General features: G+C 41.0%; 1 protein-coding gene and 1 pseudogene across 1 annotated transcript in view; one reads left to right on the top strand and one right to left on the bottom strand.

The window, feature by feature from the left end:
- Positions 1-24004, bottom strand: part of PDE1A (phosphodiesterase 1A) — a 299823-nt gene that overhangs the window by 97988 nt on the left and 177831 nt on the right. The window lies entirely within an intron of this gene.
- On the top strand, positions 21222-22684 carry LOC101641091 (annotated as a pseudogene).

A 24004-nucleotide genomic window follows, 5' to 3' on the forward strand; every position in this document is an offset into this window, starting at 1 on the left:
GAGCAACTGATATTAAGGGCTAAAGTAGAAGGCAAATGTTTTGAAAATGATGAGGGCAACAAATGTACGTATGTCCATGACACAATGGATGTATGTATGGACTGTGATGTGATAAGAATTGTACAAGCCCCCAATAAAATAATGTTTTAAAGAAGATAATGGCTGCCAATTACTCCAACACAAATGTATGCCATGATTTTAAGGCTACATTGAGAAATCACAGATAATAAAGCATGACAAAGTCTGCATGTGGAAATGATATGCCATCTATCAAGGCAAGAGTCAGAAATCTGGCAGTTCTTGGTCATGATGGGTGGTATCATTTGTTGAGAAGCAGAGTGCATATAATTTTAAGGGGGAAATGATATGGATAATTTAGTACATAGAATAAAAAGGGGAGAGTATATATAAATAAAGGAATGCAATATGCTATCATATAACTTGTAAAACTTGAAAAATAATGAATCCCTCAATATATAAAAAATAATACTTCATCATTCATGAACACTGTGGCAATAGATTCTCAAGTATATATATGTTCATCAAAACTTATTTTATTGAGAGTTCCATGTGTTATTTCTTTTCTTTCATAAAAATGTATTATTCATTGGGAACTAATGCATATATCATATCATTACATAATTCAATCACATCAAGCAGTATTGTACAGTTGCTACCACAATCAGTTTCCAAACATTCTTTTCCTGCCTGGACTCCTTGTCATCATCTCCCTTTTAAACATGCACCTATCGCCACTCTACCCCCATCCCCGAAAACCTTATTCTACTTGCTGTCCTTACTTGCTGTCAATCTTGGTTTTCATATACCGAAAAACAGAAAAACATATAACACAGCTTCCAGAGGGTGACCCCCAAAGGCGTAACACTTCTGAGATAAACACTAATGTGAACCAGCCAAAAACAAACAAAAATACAGGAAATGTGGAAAACCAGGTCAGGTCCAGCTCGCAGCAGAGGGGGGAGGTCAACTCATAAAGTTTAACTGCTTGAGTCAGATTTAACCCTTTGATCTTCTATACTTACCTCTCCAGTGCACTCTGTTTAGGAACCACTTTCCTCCCGTCCCCATACTATGGATGGGGGAGGTCACCGGAGGCTGATTTCCTATGTCGTTCCCACAAATGAATCGTGGGCTCTCATTGTCATCCGAAACTTTCTGCTATATTAATATTTTAGATAGGACCTATATTCTGATTTAGGTTCTGATTTAGAACCTATATTCTAATAAGACAATTTATGGTTTATAAACCATCTTTGTAATACACTAAAAAGTCTTTTTTATTTATTATTGATTTTAACAGCAGCTGTTTAAAACCCCAAATCAAACCTTTTGCCATGGAGTATATTTCATGGTGACCTCAGATATTCTAGAGAAGAATTACTACACATGGTTTTCTTTTTAAAAAAAATCATTTTATTGGGGACTCATACAACTCTTATTTCAATCCATACATCCATCCATTGTGTCAGGCACATTTGTACATTTATTGCCCTCATTATTCTCAAAACATTTGCTTTCTACTTAAGCCCTTGGTATCAGCTCCTCATTTTCCCCCTCCCTCCCCACTTCCCTCATGAACCCTTTATAATTTATAAATTATTATTATTTTGTCATGTCTTACACTGTCCAACGTCTCCCTTCACTCACTTTTGTGTTGTCATCCCCCAGGTAGGAGATTATATGTAGATTCCTGTATTCAGTTCCTCCCTTTCTACCCTACCTTCCCTCCACCCTCTGGTATCACCACTCTCACCACTGGTCCTGAAGGGATGGATCATCTGCCCTGGATTCCCTGTGTTTCTAGTTCTTATCTGTACCAGTGTACATCCTCTGGTCTAGCCAGATTTGTAAGGTAGAATTGGGATCATGATAGTGGGGGTGGGGGGAGCATTTAAGAATTAGAGGAAAGTGGTGTGTTTCGTTGTTGCTCCACTGCACCCTGACTGGCTCCTCTCCTCCCCCTAACCCTTCTGTAAAGGGGTGTCCTGTTACCTACACATGGGCTTTGGGTCTCCACTCTGCACTCCCCCTCATTTACAATGATATGATTTGTTGTTCTTTGATGCCTGATACCTGATCTCTTCGACACCTCGTGGTCACATAGGCTAGTGTGCTTCATCCACAACATGGTTTTCTTGGCTGTAGCCTTTATAATCAAAATCCAAACTCACTGACATCAAATCGATGCTGACTCTGACAACCCTGTAGTAAATAAATGTATATATATGTACATAGAACTTGTCCCTGTGGGTGTCTGAGATTGTAAATCTGTATAGAAGTAGAAAGCCTCATCTTTCTCCTGCAGAGTGGCTGGTGGTTTTGAACTGCTGACCTTGCAGTTACCAGCCAAACAAGTAACCACTTCACCACCAGGGCTCCTTAGAAGGATATTACAGACGGAGGAAATAGCAAGTATAAAGGTTCTGTTGAAGAATCAGTACTGATGTGTATTAAAGAAAGTAGGTCAAATGCCCCTAGGAGGAACTTAGGGAGGGTGAGAGGAGAGTAACTCAAAACATGAGCCAAATATAGGTAGGAATCAGCTAATGAATATCAGACCTCCTAACAGAAAGGATTTTGTCATGCATATCATCAGAAATCAAGGAAATAGTTTAAGCAGAATGTGATGTGATATGACATAATGATATGATATGTTTCTCAAAGAAGACTGGCTGCTGGGAGAACTAGAGAATGTTAACTTACAAGAGCAATGTTTGGAGCTCCATTAAGAGCGTGTGCTACTTTTTAAAGGAAATCTATCTCTTTGTGGTTAGCTTAGAGGTTAGGCACTGCACCGTAAATCAAAAGATCTGATGTTCGAAACCATCAGCTCGCTCTGTGGGAGACAGATGGGGCTCTCTATTCCAGTCAAGACTTACAGTCTCAGAAACCCAGAGTCAATTCTACCCTATCCCACAGAGTCATTATGAGTCAGCATCAACTCAATGGCGGTGAGTTTGGTTTGGGTCTGATATTTTATTTGGAAGCATATTCGTTTTCTAGTCCTTGACTGGCACTGAATCCTGGTATCGTTTGTCATGTACACACATGACCTTTTAACATAGGATCCAAGTTCTATGATCTTTGTTATTGTTTTTTCTGCTCCATTAATTTTGTTCTCCTCTTCTGAAAAATAGATCATATGCATAATAGATGTTTTTTATATCTTGCCACAGATATTTGGCAAAACCTTTTATTTGTTTACATGTCTTTGCCTTTTACCTATTTAATGTGTTTTTTTTAATTACACACTTTTAATGTCTTATTTTTCTAATACTTGACTGTGGTTTCAGTCATGCCACTTCGGTTTGGCTGCTTTGAATGTGAATTTATCTGGTTAATTAAAAATCAACAACAACACAATTTTATTTATTTACCTACCAGTAAGTTTAAATCTTTGAGGAGAATAGCCTCCCCTTGAGGGGAGCGGATTCTATGCCCACTGGCTTTGGCAGGCAAGTTGCTTTGGAATTTGGCCTGAGCCGCACCTTGGTGCCTGGGTCTTTTGTTGCCATGGTGTTGAGTTACCTTTCTCCACATTACTGTGGGTTTGTTAGGCTTGCCACTAGCAGTTGCTGTGTTGTTTTTTGGCACATTTCTTGCCTGAGTAGAATTCGGTTTCATTTAATTCGGTGGGCAAAACACCTACAAGTTTAAGAAGGGGCATATGCTCCCTTTGACTCCGGGGGTCCCGTTTGTAGCCAGCTGAAGGGGCTGTGGCATAGAGCCTTCCAGGCATATTTGCCACCTTCGAAGTCCCAGCAGGCCTCCGCTGGCTCCAAGACAGTGGGAAAAGGCTTGTCTGGTTCATCTTTACTTACTTTTCCATTGACCTACTAAGTTCTGTGCACCCATTTTTCACCTCCTCTCTATTACTGTATGATGTATTTCCTCTGCCTTTGTATCTTTGTAGGAAAGATTATGGGTGGTTTCTACTGAAGTGATGATAGCATTAAGTTAGTAAACTTATAGAAAGAGCTTAAAATCAAACGTATTACTTAGTCATCTTTTGTTTATTGTTCATCCATGAATGAAGGCACTTCTTTGTGAACCTGCAGTGCAAGGGAAAGACCAGGAAATTGTGTGTAGTTGATAGAAGTAAATATGGGTAGGAATCAGGATGTGTTTTTGTGTGTGTAAGAACTATTTTTAATCTCCCTTCTCTTCAGTGGAATAACTGAGCAGCCACAGGCTTGCTTCTCAAATACTTTTCTCTGCTCAATAAACAGTTGTAAAATTAGCCTAGGAACAGAAAGGGTAATAGCAAGGGACCTCAAATCAATGGTGATGAGGGGGTAGTGTCCCTGCGGGTGTTTGATCAATTGCAAAGTATTTAAGAGGAATTACTGAGAGGTGAACAAGGGGTAAGCATAAAAGTGGGGCAGGGGGAAAGATAAAAAGAAATAGAAGAAACAACTAGGGAGTAAAAATTATATATATAGGTATAAATATAGATATGTATATATGTAAAGGTAAAAATATACAAAGATAGGTATATTTATCTAGGTATGTATATAAGTATAATAGGGAAACAGATGGACTTTGGGCCTCTACTTAAATCCTACCTCAGTATAAGGATGGTTTGTTCTAATAAAGTGGCAATGTAGGATACTCAACTTCCCGACACAATCACTGAAGACAAAATGGATGCATACGCACATTTGGTGAAGAAGGCTGATGGTGCCTGGCTATTAAAAGATATAGCGTCTGGGGTCTTAAAGACTTGAAGTCAAACAGGAGGCCATCTAGCAAGGAAGTAATAAGGCCCTCATGGGAGAAGCACACCAGCCTGTGTGATCATGAGGTGTCCATGCGAAAGGATATCAGAAGTTCAAAAACAAGCAATCAAACTGACGGGAAGGAGCATAGATAGGTAAGGTAGATACCCACAGCTCATCTGCAAAACAGTTGGACAGACCCTCACAGAAGGTCCACAGGGAAGGAATGATATGTCCAGGGTGCAGTAGAGCACTGATGAAACACACATTTATCCTCCAGTTCTTTAAAATTCCCTCCTCCCACTATTATGGCCCTAGGTTTACTTCATTAAGGCTGCTAGTCCTGCATATATACATGGGTACAACCAAGATCTTTCAATGCATGACATTTCAAGGTAGATTATCCCCTCAGAAACAGTAAGGGGATTGTTGACTGCCTGAGGTTATGGGAGGAAAGGAGGGGAAGGGGGAACCAATAGCTATGACGACTGAATAACCCCACTTGAAGGGAACGAACATCAGAATTTAAGGAGAATGGATATATGGGATAGTGAAAGTTAAGGCAAAAACAATGTTGATGTAAGATGTACCAAGGGCTCAGGGGAGCGGTAGGGTTAGGGAGGGAGGGGATAAAGGGAAGCTGATATCAAGTTCAACAAGAAAATAAAATGTATTGAAAATGATAAGGGCAGCAATTATACAATTATGCTTGATCTAATGGAACTATGGGTTGTAATAATATCTGTAAGAGCTCCTAATAAAATGTTTTTATAAAAAATAGCCCCCCCAAAAATTTTTTTTAAATAGCCTATAATTTTCTTTATCTATCTTCACCTCAATGTCAGTCAGTCCAGTGTGCAAAATGGCTGAGATCTCCACAGCCAGCCCACAACACGTTGACATTTTGATTTTGAAAAGAATATTTCTGGATTTGTCTCTGATTTTGAAAAGAGTATTTCTGGATTTGTCTCTTTTTAAAAAAATTGTTTTATTGGGGGCTCATACAACTTTTATCACAGTCCATACATCATTTGTCTCAAGTACATTTGTACATATGTTGTCATCTTAGTTTTCAAAGCATTTTCTTTCTACTTGAGCCCTTGGTATCAGCTCCTCATTTTTCTTCCCCTCCTTCCCCCTCCCTCCCTCCCTCCTTTCCTCCCTCCTTCATGAATCCTTGATACTTTACAAATTATTATTTCTTCATGTCTTGCACTGTCCGATGTCTTCCCCCACCCCTTTGTCTGTTGCCCACCCCCCTGGGAGGGGGTTATAGGTAAGTCATTGTGATTGGTTCCCCCATTCTCCCCCCACCTTCCCCTTCTCCTCCTGGTATGGCTGCTCTCAATATTGGTCCTAAGAAGTTTATCTGTCCTATATTCCCTGTGTGTCCAGCTCTTATCTGTATCCATGTACATATTCTGGTGTAGCCAGCTTTGTAACGCAGAATTAGGGTCATGATAGTGGAGGGAGGGGTGGGTGGAAGAAGCATTAAAGAACCATAGTAAAGCTCTATGTTTTACTGGTGCTACACTGTACCCTTATTGGCCCGTCTTTTCCCCACAACCCCTTTGTAAGGGGATGTCCAATTGCTTACAGCTTGGCTTTGGGCCTCCTCTCTGCACTCCTCCCTCATTCACATTATGATTTTTTTGCCCTGGGTCTCTGATGACTGATACTTGATCTCGCTGACACCTCAGGATAACATAGGCTGGTGTGCTTCTTCCATGTGGGCTTTACTGTTTCTCAGCTCGATGGCCGCTTGTTTATCCTCAAGCCTTTAAGACCCCAGACACTATATATTTTGATAGCCGGACACCATCAGCTTTGCTTACCACATTTGCTTATGCACCCGCTTTGTCTTCAGTGATTGTGTCGGAAGGTGAGCATCTCAGAGTGTTGGATTCTTAGAACAAAGTATTCTTGTGTTGAGGGAGTACTTGAGTAGGGGCCCGATGTCCATCTGCTTCCTTAATACTTAACCTATAAATATATGTGCATAGATCTATTTCCCCATCGTCATATATAAATATATTTATATATGCGCATGCCTGTATTTAGATCTCTATAAATGCCCTTTGCCTTCTAGTTTTCTCCTCTATTTCCTTTTACTTTCCTCTTGTCCTACTATCATATTCACGCTTCATTTGGGTTCAGGAATTCCTCTCGGTTACATTGTCCTTGATCCAGCCCTGCCAGACCTCCTACACCCTCCTCGCCATCGATTTTAAGTCACGGATTTGTCTCTTAGAATGAACATCGTTCTTTGGAGAAGTACTCCTTATGCTCTATCTGTCATACAGTCTTGGGTGCCTTTAAAAATTTTTTATGTATATATTTCAGAATATAAAATCAATTATATATATAAATAACTTACATATTATTTATATATATTTATAAATCATTTTATAAATAAATTATATATTTTTATACATTATATTTATTTTATAAATAAATTATAAATCATTTAATGGGGGCTCATACAACTCTTATCACAATCCATATATACATCCATGGTGTCAAGCACATTTGTACATTTGTTGCCCTCATCATTCTCAAAACATTTGCTTTCTACTTGAGCCCTTGGTATCTGCTCCTCATTTTTCCCCTCCCTCCACCCTCCCCCCTACCTTGTGAACCCTTGATCATTTATAATTATTATTTTGTCATATCTTACACTGTCCGGCGTCTCCCTTCACCCAATTTTCTGTTGTCCGTCCCCCAGGGAAGGGGTTATATGTAGATCCCTGTAATCGGTTCCCCCTTTCTACCCCACCTTCTCTCAACCCTCCAGGTATTGCCACTCTCACCACTGGTCCTGAAGGGATCAACTGTCCTGGATTCCCTGTGTTTCCAGTTTCTATCTGTACATCCTCTGGTCTACATCCTCTGGTCTAGCTGGATTTGTAAGGTAGAATTGGGATCGTGATAGTTGGGGGTAAGAGGGGTTGGGAGGAAGCATTTAAGAACTAGAGAAAAGTTGTATGTTTCATTATTGCTACACTGCCCCCTGACTGGCTCATCTCCTCTCTGAGACCTTTTTGTAAGGGGATGTCCAATTACCTACAGATGGGCTCTGGGTCCCCAAGTTGCACTCCCATTCATTCAAAATCATGATATGATTTTTTTTTCTTTGATGCCTGATACCTGATCCCATCGACACCTTGTGATCACCCAGGCTGGTGTGCTTCTTCCATGTGAGCCTATGCATTCCCTGGGCCAATGATCTTAGGTTTGTCCCGATTCCTTCCTTGATGGTCTTGATGGTTTGGGGTTTTACTTTTAGGTCTGTGATCCACCTGGGGTTTGTTCTTGTGCATGGTGTGAGGTAAACATCTTGCTTCATTTTTCCACATGTGGATATCCATTGTTTCCAGCACCATTTGTTAAAAAGGGCATCTGCTTCCCACTTGATGTTTTTGAGACCCTTATCGAAGATCAGTTGTCTATATGCTGATAGTTTTACTTCTGGGCTTTCTATTCTTTTCCACTGATCTGAGTATAAGTCATTGTGCCAGTACCATGCTGTTTTGACCACTGTAGTTGTGTAGTAATTATCAAAATCAGGTAAAGCAAGTCCTCCACCTTTGTCCTTGTTCTTGAGGTGTTAAATTGCATCCTGCCACTCTTCCATATTCCTCTATCACTGTAAGTACTCCCGTTGTGGAACTTTTGGGATTTTCAATGTTCAGGATCATGTCATCTGCAAATAGTGATAGTTTCACCTCCTCCTGTCCCATTTGGATACCTTTAATGTCCTTATGCTGTCTTATGTTGTTAGCTAGAACCTCCAGTATGATATTGAAGAGAAGTGGGGACAAGGGACATCCTTGTCTTGTACCCTTTTTCAGTGGGATTGTTTTTGTCTTTTCTCTGTTAACTACGATGTTGTCTGTTGGGTTTTTGTAGATGGCTTGTATCAGCTTGAGGAATTTTCCTTCCATTCCTATCTTTGTGAGTGTCTTAATTAGGAATGGGTGTTGGATGTTGTCAAATGCTTTTTCTGCATCTATGGATATTATCATATGGTTTTTATCCTTTTCTTAATGATGTGGTGTATAATATCGATGAATTTTTGGATGTTAAACCATCCCTGTATCCCTGTGATGAATTCTACCTGGTTGTGGTGGATGATGTGTTGTATATACTTTTGTATTCTATTGGCCAATATCTTGTTAAGGATTTTTGCATCTATGCTCATTAGAGATATTGGTCTGTAGTTGTCTATACCTGTGGGGTCTTTGTCCTGTTTGGGTATCAAAGTTATGCTGGCTTCATAGAATGGCTTTTTTTATTGGTAGCTTCTTGATCTTCTTGACCTCTGTCTGAGATAATCTAGGGAGGGACTGTTTTTCCAAATATCTATCCATGTCTTCCATGTTTATGAATTTATTAGAATACAGTCCTCCATAGTACTTTGTGATTATCCTTTTAATCTCATTGGGGTCTGTTGTAATTACCCCTGTTTCATCCCTCATACTGGTATTGATGTTTGCTCCTTCCTTTCCTTGGTTAGATTTGCCAGCCGTCTGTCAATTCTGTTGATCCTTTCATAGAACCAGCTTTTTGCTGCATTTATCTTTTGCATCATCCTCTTGTCTTCCCACTGGTTTAATTTTGCCCTGATTGTTATTATTTCTTTTCTTTTGCTATTGAGTAGGTGCCTTCTTGCAATGTCTTCTATTCTCTCTTTCAAATTACTAGTGTACCTGTCATCTATTTTTCTTATGCAGTTAGCTCAAAGATAAGGATGTGTCTTTATTTCATTGATATAAAGTTTCTTTTGTTTATTCTAATTTTGGGGATAGTTTTAGAGAAAAGAAAGAGAAACATCTGTTCTAGGTGGAAGCTGTAAATTGGAGTGTATGCTCTCTTTCCTCCTGCGGGGGCAAGGCCAATGTTTCAGAAAGTGTCTGCTTGCTCTAACGAACTAACTCCTGGAGGGAAAGTGAGACAGTCAAGCATGACCAGGTGCTGTGCATGAGTAAAATTATCTGTGTCTGATGGCCCTAAAAGTGTGGCGTTGTCTCTTACCTGAGCATAAACCCAGCCTGTCCTGGGTTATACAAACCAAGCCAAACTCATTGAGGCCAACTTCTGAGTGCGCTGTAGGACAGGTAGAACTGCCCCTATGAGTATCCAGGAGGGTAACTCTTGAAAGGACTAGAAAGTCCTGTCTTTCTGCCACGAAGCAGTTGGTGGTTTTGAGCTGCTCTCCTATTGCTAGCAACCCTAAGTGTCACCATCCCTGCTCAGATCTCCTTGGCTAATACAGAGGCAATTGATTTAAAGTAGATTGTGGGGTGGAAGGGAGTTCTATTGATGTCAGGCTACTAAAATTCACTTTTTGATCCCATGGGGAAATATTTCATAATGTTGAGAGTTCATGTTCTCTAATGCAGCACTTCTAGTATTCAAAATTAATCTTACAGAAGTTCAAGTATTTTGTGTGTGTGTGTGTGTGTTTGACTACATAAAACTATAAAGAAAAACTAGAAACACTAAATGTATATCGTGAAAAGAGTGGTTGGGAATGATCATGTTCTGAATATTTCCACAATATTAGAACAAAAAAACATATGAAACCACATTTTGTACTCTTCTAATTTTGATAAAAAATTTGTGAGTAACTAGTTAATAATCAGTTAGTAATGAATGATATAATTACATCTTCTTTCAAGCAACCAAGTGCTTAATTGCTCCTTATCCTACTGTTTAGATTGTTCAGTCAACATAATTCTTTACACTGTATGTTCTTAAAAAAAATAAATACTTTGTTTTTATGCAACATATAACATGAAAAGGATACTTGGTGCTTTTCCTTACCAATTTTTAAAGTGTATTAGATGGAAAGGAAATGGTAAGAAATATAAATGCAACATAATGTCACTGTTAACCTCTGGAAAATGCTTCCATTAGATGCTTTTTTTTTAGTACCAATGACGTCAAAGAGGTGAGGGGTCCCTACACATGCGCTGAGTGTTGATGAGGGTAGGTGAGCTGTGAAAATTGACTCAGCATCCAGTCAGCGATCAAATGATCATTCCAAGCTATTTATTATCCAAATAGTCTCTTGAAATCAGATGACGGATGTCCCGAAGGGATTATATTGTGAACTAGAAAGTTTGCCGAGGAAGGAAAGTAAGGAAGTAGGCGGCCACGGAAGAAAAGGTCATGGGATTTTGACTCCTATGATTACATGTCAGTACAAATATTTCTGTCTACAGTTGACTCTGAAATAGTTACATACATGCACTCACATGGCTATTTCCAGGAAACTAATGCTACAATTAAAGCTTGTTGAATATGAAAACCCAACTATTGGATGCTACTAGGTCCCCAAAGATTGAAATTAGTTTCTCAAGTTTGAATTTTTCATTTTATGCTTTGCTATTCTAACAAAGGACACACTTCACCAGGCAAACAACTAATTCAGTCTGTGCCTGATATTTGAGTACATTTTCCCCACATGCCATACAATGAAATACCTTAATGTTAGATGCACAGTCAAGCAAATAAACTGTTTTATAAAATATGTCCTATTTTCCTACCATTTAATACACTGTCATAAGCGCCTGACAAGTTGTGTTTGAGTTATGAATTCTCAACTCTTTGTGTAACAAGGCAGAGCCAGCTGGCTCTGGTGGCCCTTCTTCATACTGTACCTCTTCTCCCTGCATGGACTGAATCCGAGAGCAGGAGCATGCCATCCACAGCCCTGCCCCTAAATACAATTTCCATCACCCTTAGCCCTGCAATGATTTATTTCTTGATCCCTCTTTAGGGAGGAGAAGTAGATGCACCAATGATGACTTGGACCCCTTTAGGAGTAAAGACCTGGAGAAGTCTGGGTCCTAGTACCAAAAATATGGTAGAATGGCAACCTAGGGTCCCAGGACCTGGAAGGCTACTGGGCTTTGAACTCTAGGTTCTTCTTGGACCCAGAAATCAATTTCCCTGTGAGGGAGACATAAAAAATGCCAGAGTTTGGCACCCTACAATGGGTGGATGCATGGGGAGACAAGGGAGCAGTCCCTCTGGCTTAGGGCTGTAGGGGGTGCTGACATCTATGTGGTAAGCATTTCCCAAGGGAAGCCCATCCCAGATGGCTGGGGAATAGTGAGAGATTGGTCTCTGAAGACAATGGTATGGAGCCTCCTCTGGCTACAAAGGAGGGAGGAGAATCTGACCCCACCGCTGCGAGAGGATGATACCTATGAAGCAGAAGTCAGCCACACCTCCACCTTCCAGCTTTCTTTACCCTATTCTTTACCTTTCTTTACCCTAGCCCCAATCATCTCCACCATGGGGCTCTTCTTTGCTGGGTTCCTTAATCCACTCCGCCTCTCAGCCATCTGGTCCAGTGGACTCTTCCCTTCTTGGGCAAGTTTTACAAAGCTCACTTAGCACTGAAAACTAGTCAAAGGTCACCCCATTCTGCAAGCCCACCTCCTGAGCAAAGGCACTCATTTAATTCATCCTGTGGTCTGAGCCACCATTGCTCTGCCTCATGATCTCCGTACGGTTCCTCTGCTCTGTCTAATGGTCTTAGCGCTGCAGGGTCCGCTATCTCTGCTGCCTCTGCCACTTCAGGCAGGGATCCCGTGTGTGCTCCACTGGTGGCACTTCTTTCTTGATGGCTTGGGATTCTCTGCTCCTACTTGACAAATGGCACACATTTATACCTCACAGAATGGCAAAGCTGTATCATTCCTACACTTCTCTTTTTTCCCCCTTCAATATGTGTTTCTGCTCTGCTTATGATCCCTGCTCTAAAAACAAATAAAAAGGCAACCCAGAGCCCTAAGGTTAATACAGTACTTCATTCAGACTTCAAAACTATCTGCAGAGAGATGTTGAGCAAAGAGCACTGGAGTGCTGCATGTTGACATATGTGAACCATGGTGTTGGTGAAGAATACTGAAGGGGTCATGGACTTCCAAAAGAACCAATAGATTGGTCCTGGAAGAAGTATAGTTAGAATACTCCTTAGAGGCAAGCATGGAGAGGTTTTGTCTCATGGACTTAGGACATGTTATCTGGAGAGACCAGTCCCTGGAGAAGGACCTCATATTTGGTAAAATGGAAGGGAAGTGAGGTAGTTAAGGTTTATCGTGCCAACCTGGCCAATAAACACATGTGGGATTAATTGAAAGGTGGAGAGATAAATGGCTCAGTGAGCCTTACCCTTCTGGTTCTCAGGTCTCTTGCTCTCGGATGGTCAGACCACGGTGAAGCTGCCTTAGCCAGTTCCCTGCTTCAGCTGGCAAGGCTCACTTCCTGTGAAACATCCCGGAGGAGAAGCCACATGGACCTACCCTGATGCAGCCCTGGGTGCTGGAGAACCTGTGTGGAGACCCCTGCCAGCGCTGAGATGCTTACACGTTCACTGATTCGGCTTTCTGCAGTCAGCATCATTGCGTGTTTTGTGAGAATGAGGAGGACTTTGTAGATCGGTGTCAGACATAAAAAACGGGCTAATGTTGGATTTATGGACTTGGACAGCACTGGTTTGGGATGCTTTCTTAATGTACACTTACCCTTTATATAAACATCTCTCTTATATACATATGAGTTTCTATAGATTTGTTTCCCTAGTCTATCCAGACTAACACAGGCAGCAACAAAGAGGAAAGTCCTTAATGAGATATATTGCACAGTGGCTTCCCCAATGGGCTCAAACACAGGAATATTTGTGGGGATGCACAGGACCAGGCAGCATCTTCTTTTCGGTTGTACCTAGGGTTTCGCGATGGTTTGGAGCTGATTTGCCAGCATCTTAGTATAGAACATAACACCCTCCAAAAGGAGGCAACAGCTGTCTGCACTCAACAGGCACAGAGTGCAGAGTTACACTATATCACATGAGGAATTATAGCTAGAAGGCAATATTAATTGACTGCAACTCAGATTTAGATGAAAATCAAGGCCAGCTAATCTGATTGCTTACTTCGCACAAACCAGGAAAAGGGCTAATTTATCTCTAATCCACATAATAGTACTATGGGGAAGAGTTGAAAAAGAAAGTTTAACTGATGTGCTCAAAGTTATACAACCAGGAATTGAATGCCACCCTTTGAAACTCAAATCTGTCAGATTATATTTTCTGCACTCTTCATTGCTGAGTTAACTGGTGTGTCATATGCTTGTTTTTCTCCAGTAGGCAGCCACTTTCACACCTAGTCCATGATAACAGAAGTAACAATTATTCATTCTCCCAACTCCCCTTTAAAAATAATTCATCTTAAAAACATCTTAAAGGAGTTTGGAGCACCGAGGAACTATTGGTTAGAGGATACTTCCATCTTCACTCCAAAGTTAGTATGTGGAATTAATCTCTCTTAGAGAAATATATATGAGAGGGCAACAAAAAGTTCATGGAGAAATGGAATTCAAGTATAATGGATTTTTTCCATGCACGTTTTGAAGTCCTTCTGTATATGTAGTTCAATTATTTCATTTTTGTTGTGAGTAGACACAGCAAAAATATACTAATTCATCAGTTCCTAAGTGCGCTATTTAGTGATATTGATTACATGCCTCCAATTGTATGACCATTTGCAGCCTCCTGTTTTGAATTGTTCTTCCCCAGCTAACACATATCCACTGCTCCTTGAGGTTCCCATCCAGTCTTTGCCATCACTGTTTGAGCCCATGTAGATATTGCTTTAAAACCAATAATGCTCAAGGTAGATCATTTTTTAAATTAAGCTAAACTCTGATGTGGTTTTATGAAGACTCCAGGGTCTCTCTTTAGCTTAGGGTTTAACAACCATCTCAAGGCAATGATGTCAGCGGCTCATGCAAGCTGCATGGCACCCAGGAAGTAGAGTCTATGAAAACTTGATATTTCGCCTCCTTTGGATCATGATTTGTATTTTCCTCCTTTGGATCATGATTTCTCTATAGAATCTGTGATCAAAATATTCAGTGATGGTAATTGGCCTGCCATTCAGTTCTTCTGGCCCCATGGCAAAGGAAGCAGGTTTGCAGGGAGCCAATTAGTCATACGTGCCATCTCTTCCTCCTCTTCCTAACGGTCCCTGTTCCTTTGTTGCTCCCGGAGCAGAAATAGTCATTGTTGTGTTTTGAAGGGCCACTTATACACACTGCACACCACGGAGGTGTAACAGGAGCCCAACGTGTGTTCCAAGGCCAGTGAACGGGGGTGGTGGAACGTGAGGCCCTCAGGACAGTAGACCTCCAAACGAAGGAACTGAATGGAGCCTGTGAGATTTGGGGTTGCATAGAATCAGCCTCAGGTACAATTCTCTCTCTTTCTCTTGCTCACTCAGTTTTCGGTCATTATTTAACACAACACTTTTGCCAGTTGTACTTTTTACAGTTATGCAACTGACCGACAGAAATTAAAACCATTGGTTATGTAACCCTACACTAATCACTGTTAACCCGCTTTCCCCTTCCTTTCAAACCCTGTATCCACTCACACACTTTATTCTCCGTGCTTTTGTCTTTTCTATATTTTTATATAAATAGGCCTTGATGGCAACATGTCAGGACATGTTAAAGTACAGTCATTAAATGACAAGATATAGAAAGGTAGCACATTTAAAATGACATTTTTATATGACATTGACATATTTTCTGAGTGTTAAATGCAAAATAAACTTGAATTATTCTTCCAGGCCACCACCACCCAAGAATATTTATCTATTTTTTATTCTTTGTATTTAATTTAAAATGATAGTTTCACATCATTATTTCAATGGCTTGTTTTCTTCTTTCTCGGATATTAACCCACAATCTGGGTTTAATTCTTCCCTCCAGTATTGTCAGTTATTTTTACTTTTTAAACTGGTAGAAAATGATCATTATATGTGAGTGACGAGGAAGCTTGGACATGTGGGAGGAGAGGTCAGTTATGTTGACCTAGCTCAATTCCAAAGAGCAATATTTGCTAAAATGAGGTTGATTAAGGATACTATGAAAGGTTAAATTCAGATGCAGCTGGGGATGAAGACAAGGCTGTCTGCCTGCTTAAAGGTTTATAGTCACGGAAACCCAAGGAGGCGGTTCTGGTTCTAGTCTGTCTTGTAGCATCCCTGGACAGTTGCCGTGGGGTAGGGGTGGGGGGTGGGGGTTAAGGGATACTATTGGAGTCAGAAGGGGGTTTTACCACATGAAGACTGCAGAGGGCCCTGCATCTCTTCTGGGCTACCTACCTGAGGATACAGCGACCCAGTCAGGCCCATTTCTTGGAACAAGAAGGCAGGCCTAGGGAATGTGAGATGGGTGGTGTCCTGAGAAGGGGTTAGACTTCTTGAAGGCCTGGGATCAAGATCATACTTTTCTGGAATCAGTTGGGAGATGGAAATGGGAGGGGTGGGTGAGGCAGAATACTGCCCTAGGTCCTAGTGATGACTCTTGGCTTTATGCCAGGATGTTCTCTTGGCTCAAAAATATCTTTGAAAATATTCCATTAGATCTAGAGCCTGACATTCCCCTAATTACAGATTTTAAAAATGTATTTATAATTATCCTCTGTGATTTAATACCACTGCCATGGGAATCAGGCTCCTGACTTCTTCAACTATTAGCTGTGTGGTCTTCAGTATAAAAAAGTATTTCATTTGCTAAGCCTCGTGTTTTTTAAAAGTAGAGATAGAGTGGCGTGGTTGTGAAGTTCAAATGGACACAAACACAAAACCAAAGAACAGTTAGCACAGTGGCTGCTGTCCGTGCCCTCTCAGCTAGTGATTTGGTCTCAGCAGGTTTCCCGTTTCTAACCTGTACAGAAAGGAGGACACCTGGAAAACTAACTGGCTGAGACATTAAGTGAAGAAATCAGTCAAAGTGGCCTTTGGGGAGTCAGCTAACAGCTGTAAGACCCCAGGATTTACAAGGAGGAAGTTGGAAGGAACTCCAGAAAGAACTTTTACTAATTTAAAAATAATACCTGGAATTCTCGTGATTGGGGCTCTGTAAAACAACTACAAGTTGATGTCGTTGTTGTTAGGTCCCATGGAGTGAGCGCTGGCCCACAGCGACCTCATGCAGAACAGAACTAAGCACTGCCTGGCCCTGCGCCACCTTCAGAATTGTTCCTATGCCAGAGCCCGCTGTTGCAGCCACAGGGTGAATCCCATGGAGGGGCTTCCTGTTTTTGGCATCCTCTGTACTGTACCAAGCCTGATGTCCTTCTCAAGAGACTGGTCTCTCCTGACAACATGTCCAAAGTATATAAGAAAGTCTCACCAGGCTTGCCTCTACGGAGCACTCTGACCGTATTTCTTCCAAGACATATCTGTTTGTCTTTTTTAGCAGTCCAGCTTAATTTCAATATTCTTCTCCAGCACCACAGTTCAAGTGCATCTATTTTTCTGCCTTCTTTCTTCGAGGTACAACTTTCACATGCATATGAAGCTGTGAAGGTAAAGTTGTTTGTTCCTTAGCCAAATGGGCCAGGACTACCACCTTTCACCGGTTCATGGCCTGTGGGAGAATACTGATGGCTCAGCCATTGGCAATGGAGCAATTGCTGGCCTGTCTCTCGGCCTGGGCTAAACAAACACTTGCCTCCTGTTCCCTGACTGAAGCTGCAGAAGGCAGCAGTCTGCAAACTTATCAGTTCCTCTATGTTCCCAAACTTATCCTCCCCTCCCTTCTGTGAATAACGTGGCTGATGTGCTAATGCTTATTTGTAAACCTTCACAGAATTTTGAACTCTCCCATTGTGTCCTGCAGGCTACATGCAGGAAAGGTATTTTAGCTTGCCTCTAATAAAGGTAGGGGCCCTGGAGTGTCTATACTGCAGGGTCCCCTGCACCCCAACTGTATCTATTCTTTTTTCTTATCTGTAAGTTGTCTCAATGACGATCATGCCCCTCTTGAATCCATTATATTTGTAAGAAAAGAGCTGGTGTCTATGTCATCTGACATGAGGCGAGTGAAAAGATCATGGCTTGGGTCAATGCACCTTAGTTCTTAAATTTACATCCTTGCTTTTCAATACTCAGAAAGGGTCTTGTCAGATTTACCTAATGCAGCTCATCTTTTGATCTCTCGACAGATGCTTCCATGAGCATTGACTATGGACCCAAGAAAGACAGGTTGAAGACTTCAACCCTGTTCTCCATTAATCACGATGTTACATATTAGTCTAATTGTGAGGATTTTAATATTCTTCCCACTAAGTTGTAATCCATACTGAAGGCTGAAATCCTTGATCTTCATCAGCAAGTGCTTTAAGCCTTTCCTGCTGTCAGCAAGCAAGGTTGTGTCATCTGCATGTAGTAGGTGGTTAATAAATTTCCTCCAATCTTGATGCCACATTTTTCTTCAAATAATCAGCTCTCTGATTATTTGTTCAGTATACAGACTGAATTATTAGGGTGAGAGATTACAAACCTGTTGTACACCTTTCCTGATTTTAAACCATGTAGTATTCCATTGTTCCATTTGCACACCAACCTCTTACTCCATTTACAAGTTCTCAAATGGGCACAATGGAGTGCTCTGGAGCTCCCATTATTCTCAAGGCCACCCATCATTTGTTATGATCCAGAGTCAAATCCCTTGGCATAGTCAATAAAACACAAGTAAACACCTTTCCAGAATTTTCTGATTGGAACCAAGCTCCATCTGACATCAGCAATGATGGCCTTTGTTGGATGTCCTCTTCGGAATCTGGCCTGAATCTCTGACAGCTCCCTGCCACTGTACTGCTGCAACCGTTGTTGGATAATCATCAGCGAAACTTGACTTGCATGTGATATCAACAATACTGTTTTATGATTGGGGTATTCTGTTGGGTCACCTTTATTTGGAATGGCTAATACTATGGATCTCTTCCAGTTAGTTGGCAAAAGTAGCTGTCTTCCAAATGTCTTGATCTAGACCAGTGAGTGCTTCCAGTACCTCACTAGTTTGTTGTAATATTTAAATTGGTATTCCATCAATTCATAGAACTTTGCTTTTCACTAATGCTTCCAGGGCACCTTGAATTTCTTCCTTCAGCACCACTACTTGTTATATGTTACTATATGCTACCTCCTGACGTTTGTGGATTGTCAATTATTTTTGGTACAGTGACTGTATATTCTTTCCATTATCTTTGAATGCTGCTTGTATCATTCAATATTTTACCCATAGAATCCATCAATATAACTTGAGACTTGAACTACTTTTTCTCAAATTCTTTCACTTTAAGACATATTGAATGTTCTTCCCCTTTAGATTTCTAATTCTAGAATTTTCACATTTCATTCTAATATTTGATTTTATCATCTAGAGCTTCCCTTTGACATTTTCTATTCAGCTCTTTGACTTCATCTTTTCTTCCATTTGCTGTAGCTATTCTATGATTAGGAACAAATTTCAGAGTCACTCTGACATCTACTTTAATCGTTTGCTTCTTTCCTGTCTTTCTAATGACCTTTTGCTGTCTTCATGAATGATATTCCTGATGTTCATTGGGTCTTCTATCATTCATGTTCAATGAGTCCAATTTGCTTCTGAGATGTTCTCAAAATTCAGCTGCGATAGAATTCAGGTTGCATTCTGGCTCTCATGGACTTGTTTCCATTTTCTTCAGCTTTAACCTAAACTTACATAGAGCAATTGATGGTCTTTGCCACAGTCAGATGCTGGCCTCGTGTTAGCTGCTGATAATAAGCTTCTCCATCTCTTCTTCCCCCAGATGTAGTCCATTTAATTTCTGCCTATTCTATCAAGTGCATAGTCACCTTTTCTGTTGCTGAAAAAACAATCTACCACACATAGGTGTAACTGACAGAAGTTGACTTTGTTCCGGTTCAAGAGGTGGAACGTTTGAATTCACGGTGCAGCTCCAAGGGCACTGTTGTGGTTGTTAGGTGCCATCAAGTTGATTCTGACTCAGCGACCTACGGACAACAGAACAAAATACTGTCCGGTCTTGTGCCAACTTCCCAACTGTTTATAGCTGAGCCTGTTGTGGTGACCACTGTGTCGATACATCTAGTCAAGAGTCTTTCTCTTTTTTGTTGTCCCTCCGTGTTACCAAGCATCATGTCCTCCTCCAGGGACTGGTCTCTCCTGATAACATGGCCAGACTGTGTGAGACAAAGCCTCACTATTCTTGCCTTCAAGGGACATTCTGGCAATTCTTTGAAAGTGCTTCTTCTGTTGTTCTTTTGGCAGCCATGGTACTTTTAATTATCTTCACTAACATCATCTATTTTCTCTGGTCTTCGTTATTCAATGTCCAACTTTCACATGCATACAGGGCAAAATAAAAATACCATGGTTTGGGTCAAGCACATCTTAGCCCTCAAAGAAACATCCTTGCTTTTCAACACCTTTAAGAGGCCCGTGCAGCAGATTTGCTGAATGCAGTGGCCACAGGGCTAGGTCCTTCATTTTCCATTTCGTTCTGGAGTAGCTGCCAATCGTAGTCATTTGTAAATTCTTCTGCTTTCCTTATAGTCAGACTGTGTCCAATCCTCTAGTCTTCTGTTTTATAACTCAGAAGTAATTAGGTCTAAAAAGCACTCTACATTTGTATAGGATTAATAACATAATTATAGCAAGCTCTATTTCCAAATAGTGTTGCATTCACAGGAATTGGGATCAGAGGCTTCCAACATATATTTTTACAGAACACAATTTAACCCATAGTATTTGTTATTGATATTCTTTCTGCTCCACCTGCCTGAGAACAGGAATACTGTCTCTTTTAGTTTGAGAAATAAAACAACAAATAGAAGAGTGTCTCCTTTACATTTTACTATGATTCCTTCCACAAATGTCAAGAAGGTAGAGGTTAGGAAAAAAAGGAGCGTATGCATCACAGAGATGCATAGGGTGTGCCTATGGTTTACTGATCCTGAGAAAGAGGACCACAGCATAGATCAATGGGTAGGCCTTGCCTTCCTGGGGCCCAAAACATATTGAAATGAAACATGGCTAATCTCCAATTCTGCATATCATCCTGAATCCATAGTAACATCTCTTGGAGATTGGATGAAACATTTCAGCACAAGATCATTTCATACACAACTTGGACTAACACGTGGATAAGATGTACTATGGGTTGAATTGTGTCCCCCCAAGGATCTCTGGTGGCAGAGTGATTTATAAAATGGGTTACTAACTATGAGGCATGCAGTTTGAAACAATCATCCTCTCCATGAAAGATGAGGCTTTCTGGATCCATAACTATTTATAGCCTCAGAAATCCAAAGGTGCAGTTCTACTCTGCCCTCCCTACAGGGCTGAGGGGAGCGAGTGTCTCCGTGGCAACGTTTTTGGCTTTAAAATATGTGTTGTGGACCTGAACCTCTACTCTTGTGAATGCAATATGACTTAGGATTAGAATTTTCTTTATGATGTTCATGACACCATATCCATGTAGGGGGTGTTTGATGCCAACCTACTTCAAGATACGAAAAAGCAAATTGGCCCCCATCTATCTGCTGCCCCCCACTCTGGAGACAGAATATCCAGTCACAGATAAAAATGAGCAGGTGCCAAAGGCCAAACTGGCCATGCAGGTGAATGGCGGCCTACATGAACTCTGTAACTGAGCATGGAGCTGAATTACCCAGTGCGGAGAGGAACCTTCTCTCGGTTACTTATAAAAATGTTGGAGGCTTGAAGGTAACCAAGTGGCCATCAAACTCAGAAGCAACAAAGCCCACATGGAAGAAGCACACCAGCCTATGCAACCACGAGGTGTCGAAGGAATCAGGTATAAGGCATCATCAGAACAAAAAATCTTACCATAGTGAATGATGGGGGGAGTGCGGAGTGGCGTACTAAGCCCATTAGTAGGCCACTGGAGATCCCCTTGCAGAGGGGTCTCGGGGAGGAGACGAGCCAGTCAGGGTGCGATGTAACAATGATGAGAAATACAACTTTCCTCTAGTTCCTAAATGTTTCCTCCACGCTCCCACTACCATTCGACCTTGCAAGTCTGGCTAGTCCAGAGGATGTACACTGGTACAGATAGGAACTGAAAATCCAGGGAATCCAGGGCGGATGAGCCCTACAGGACCAGTGGTGTGAGTGGCAAAACAGGGAGGGCAGAGGGAGAGTGGGTAGGAAAGAGGGAACCGATTACAAGGAACTATATGTGACCTCCTCCCTGGGGGATGGACAACAGAAAAGTGGGTGAAGGGAGACGTCGGTCAGGGCAAGATTTATAAACTATCAAGGGCTCATGAGGGAGGGGAGACCGGAGAGGGAGGGGAAAAATGAGTACCTAATGCAGGGGTTTAAGTGGAGAGAAAATGTTTTGAATGCGCTTTACACAATTGATGTGTGTATGGATAGTGATAAGAGTTGTATGAGCCCCTAATAAAATGATTTTTTTTAAATAAATAATTTTGAAAAAAAAATGTTGGAGGAGTCCCTACGTCATGTTGGAGGGTCGTCTCACATATTGAGCAAAAGATGGAAGGTGCTAAGGAAAAACAGCAAATGGCTCGAGAATACAGAGAGAAAATTGAGAGTGAGCTAAGGGCTATCTGCAGTAATGTACTGTCTTGTACTCTTTTGGAAAAGTTCTTGATCCCCAATGCTTCTACTTGAACATGAAAGATTGCTAACGTTACTTGGCTGAAGTTGTTGCTGGTGATAAGAAAGGGATTGTGGATCAGTCACAACAAGCATACCAAGCAGCTTGTGAAATCAGCAAAAAGGAAATGCAGCGAGAGCATCCTATCAGATTGGGTCTGGCCTTGAACTTCTCTGTGTTCTACTGAGATTTTGAACTTCCCAGAGAAAGCCTGCTCTTTTGCAAAGGATGCTTCTGATGAAGCCATTGTTGAACTCGATATGTTAAGTGAAGAGTCATAGAGAGACAGCACACTAACAATGCAATTACTGAGCGACAACTTGGCATTGTGGACATCGGATACCCAAGGAGATGAAGCCGAAGCAGGAGAAGGAGGGGAAAATTAACCAACCTTCACACTTTTGTCTGCCTCATTCTAAAATTTACACAGTAGACTATTTGTCACCCCTGCTGTCCCACAACTAGTTTTTTGTTTACGATTTATGACAAGTTTGTTACTTCTATTTGAATTTCTATATTTCCCATGTGGTTTTTTGTTTAATATTAGGGGAGTAGAGCCAGTTAATATTTAGCAAGTTCCCTGTTGTCATCTGAAGGTGGCCAAGATGGGGAGAGGAAAATGTCTACACGTTAGAAGCGCTTGGCAGAGTACTTTTGGTGCATCGTGGCTTCAGGAGGGCCAGGGTTACAACTGCCTCCAGGTCTCGCAAAGAAACTGCCTGTGTATGGGTTTGGCCTGGAGGGGGATAAAGGGATAATTGGTTCCAGTCACAGGTGTAGTTATTGGGAGGACTTTACATCCAGAGCACTTCATAAGACTGTGGTTGAACTAGATATCCCATGGATAGTTCAAGTGGGACCACGGGCATATCTGCAGAACACACACTCTCAATCTGCACAGCTTCGCCTGCAGCCGCAGAAGTGCTCCCTTAGACAGAGGGACCCAATTTCCTCTGGAGAAGGGCAGAAACCATTCCCATTCCATTATTTGGAAGTTACTGGTGTTTGCTTCCATTATTTTGACGACATCCTTTTAATTTGTATTGAATCCTAAGAACAAGCGTGCAAGTAAAGATGCAGTAACAATGAGTGGCTTGGTATCCGTTACTTCGTGTATATCAAAACAAACAAACATGTATTTAACTTTTTTTCGGTTTTTCGCCTTTGTGATTTCTTTTTCTTTTGGATACTTAACCTAACATGCATGTGCTATAAAAATAGTTACAGGGAAATAAATTGAGATGATGGCTAGCTTTATTCAATGTCTTACAAAATTTTCATGAACAATCTAAGCATAATTGCTAAGAGCATGTATTAAGTTGATGTCAGTGTAATAAAAGTTTTATGAATGGAATTTTCAACAACTTTTTCTCTACAGCTCTTCATGGAAATTAGTTTTTTGATTCTGAAACTTCTCTAAAGGAAATTGTACATTTTTGGAAATTTATTCCTTATTTCCTCTTGGCAGCTAAAGGCCTTTTACCAAGTTTTAATACAAAGTTTATCATAGTGGCAACGATACGATTAATATACCTATGACTGTTCCCAATTCCCAACCATGTCTTATCCTTCCCCTCTCTCCCCTCAATCAGTTTGTACTTTGGAAGGGAGATTGAACAGGAAAAAGTAGTATGTTCCATTAAAAAGTTTGGTATATGGCATTTTCTAACTTAGGATGTCACAGTGTTCTTGGCTTATTGTAACATTGGGTAGCTTTAACGGTGCATTTTTGTGTCTCCAAATAATG

This window comes from Echinops telfairi, unplaced genomic scaffold, assembly GCF_000313985.2.
Source record: "Echinops telfairi isolate 266 unplaced genomic scaffold, ASM31398v2 ScPeMD7_3;HRSCAF=10, whole genome shotgun sequence".
NCBI lineage: Eukaryota > Metazoa > Chordata > Mammalia > Afrosoricida > Tenrecidae > Echinops > Echinops telfairi.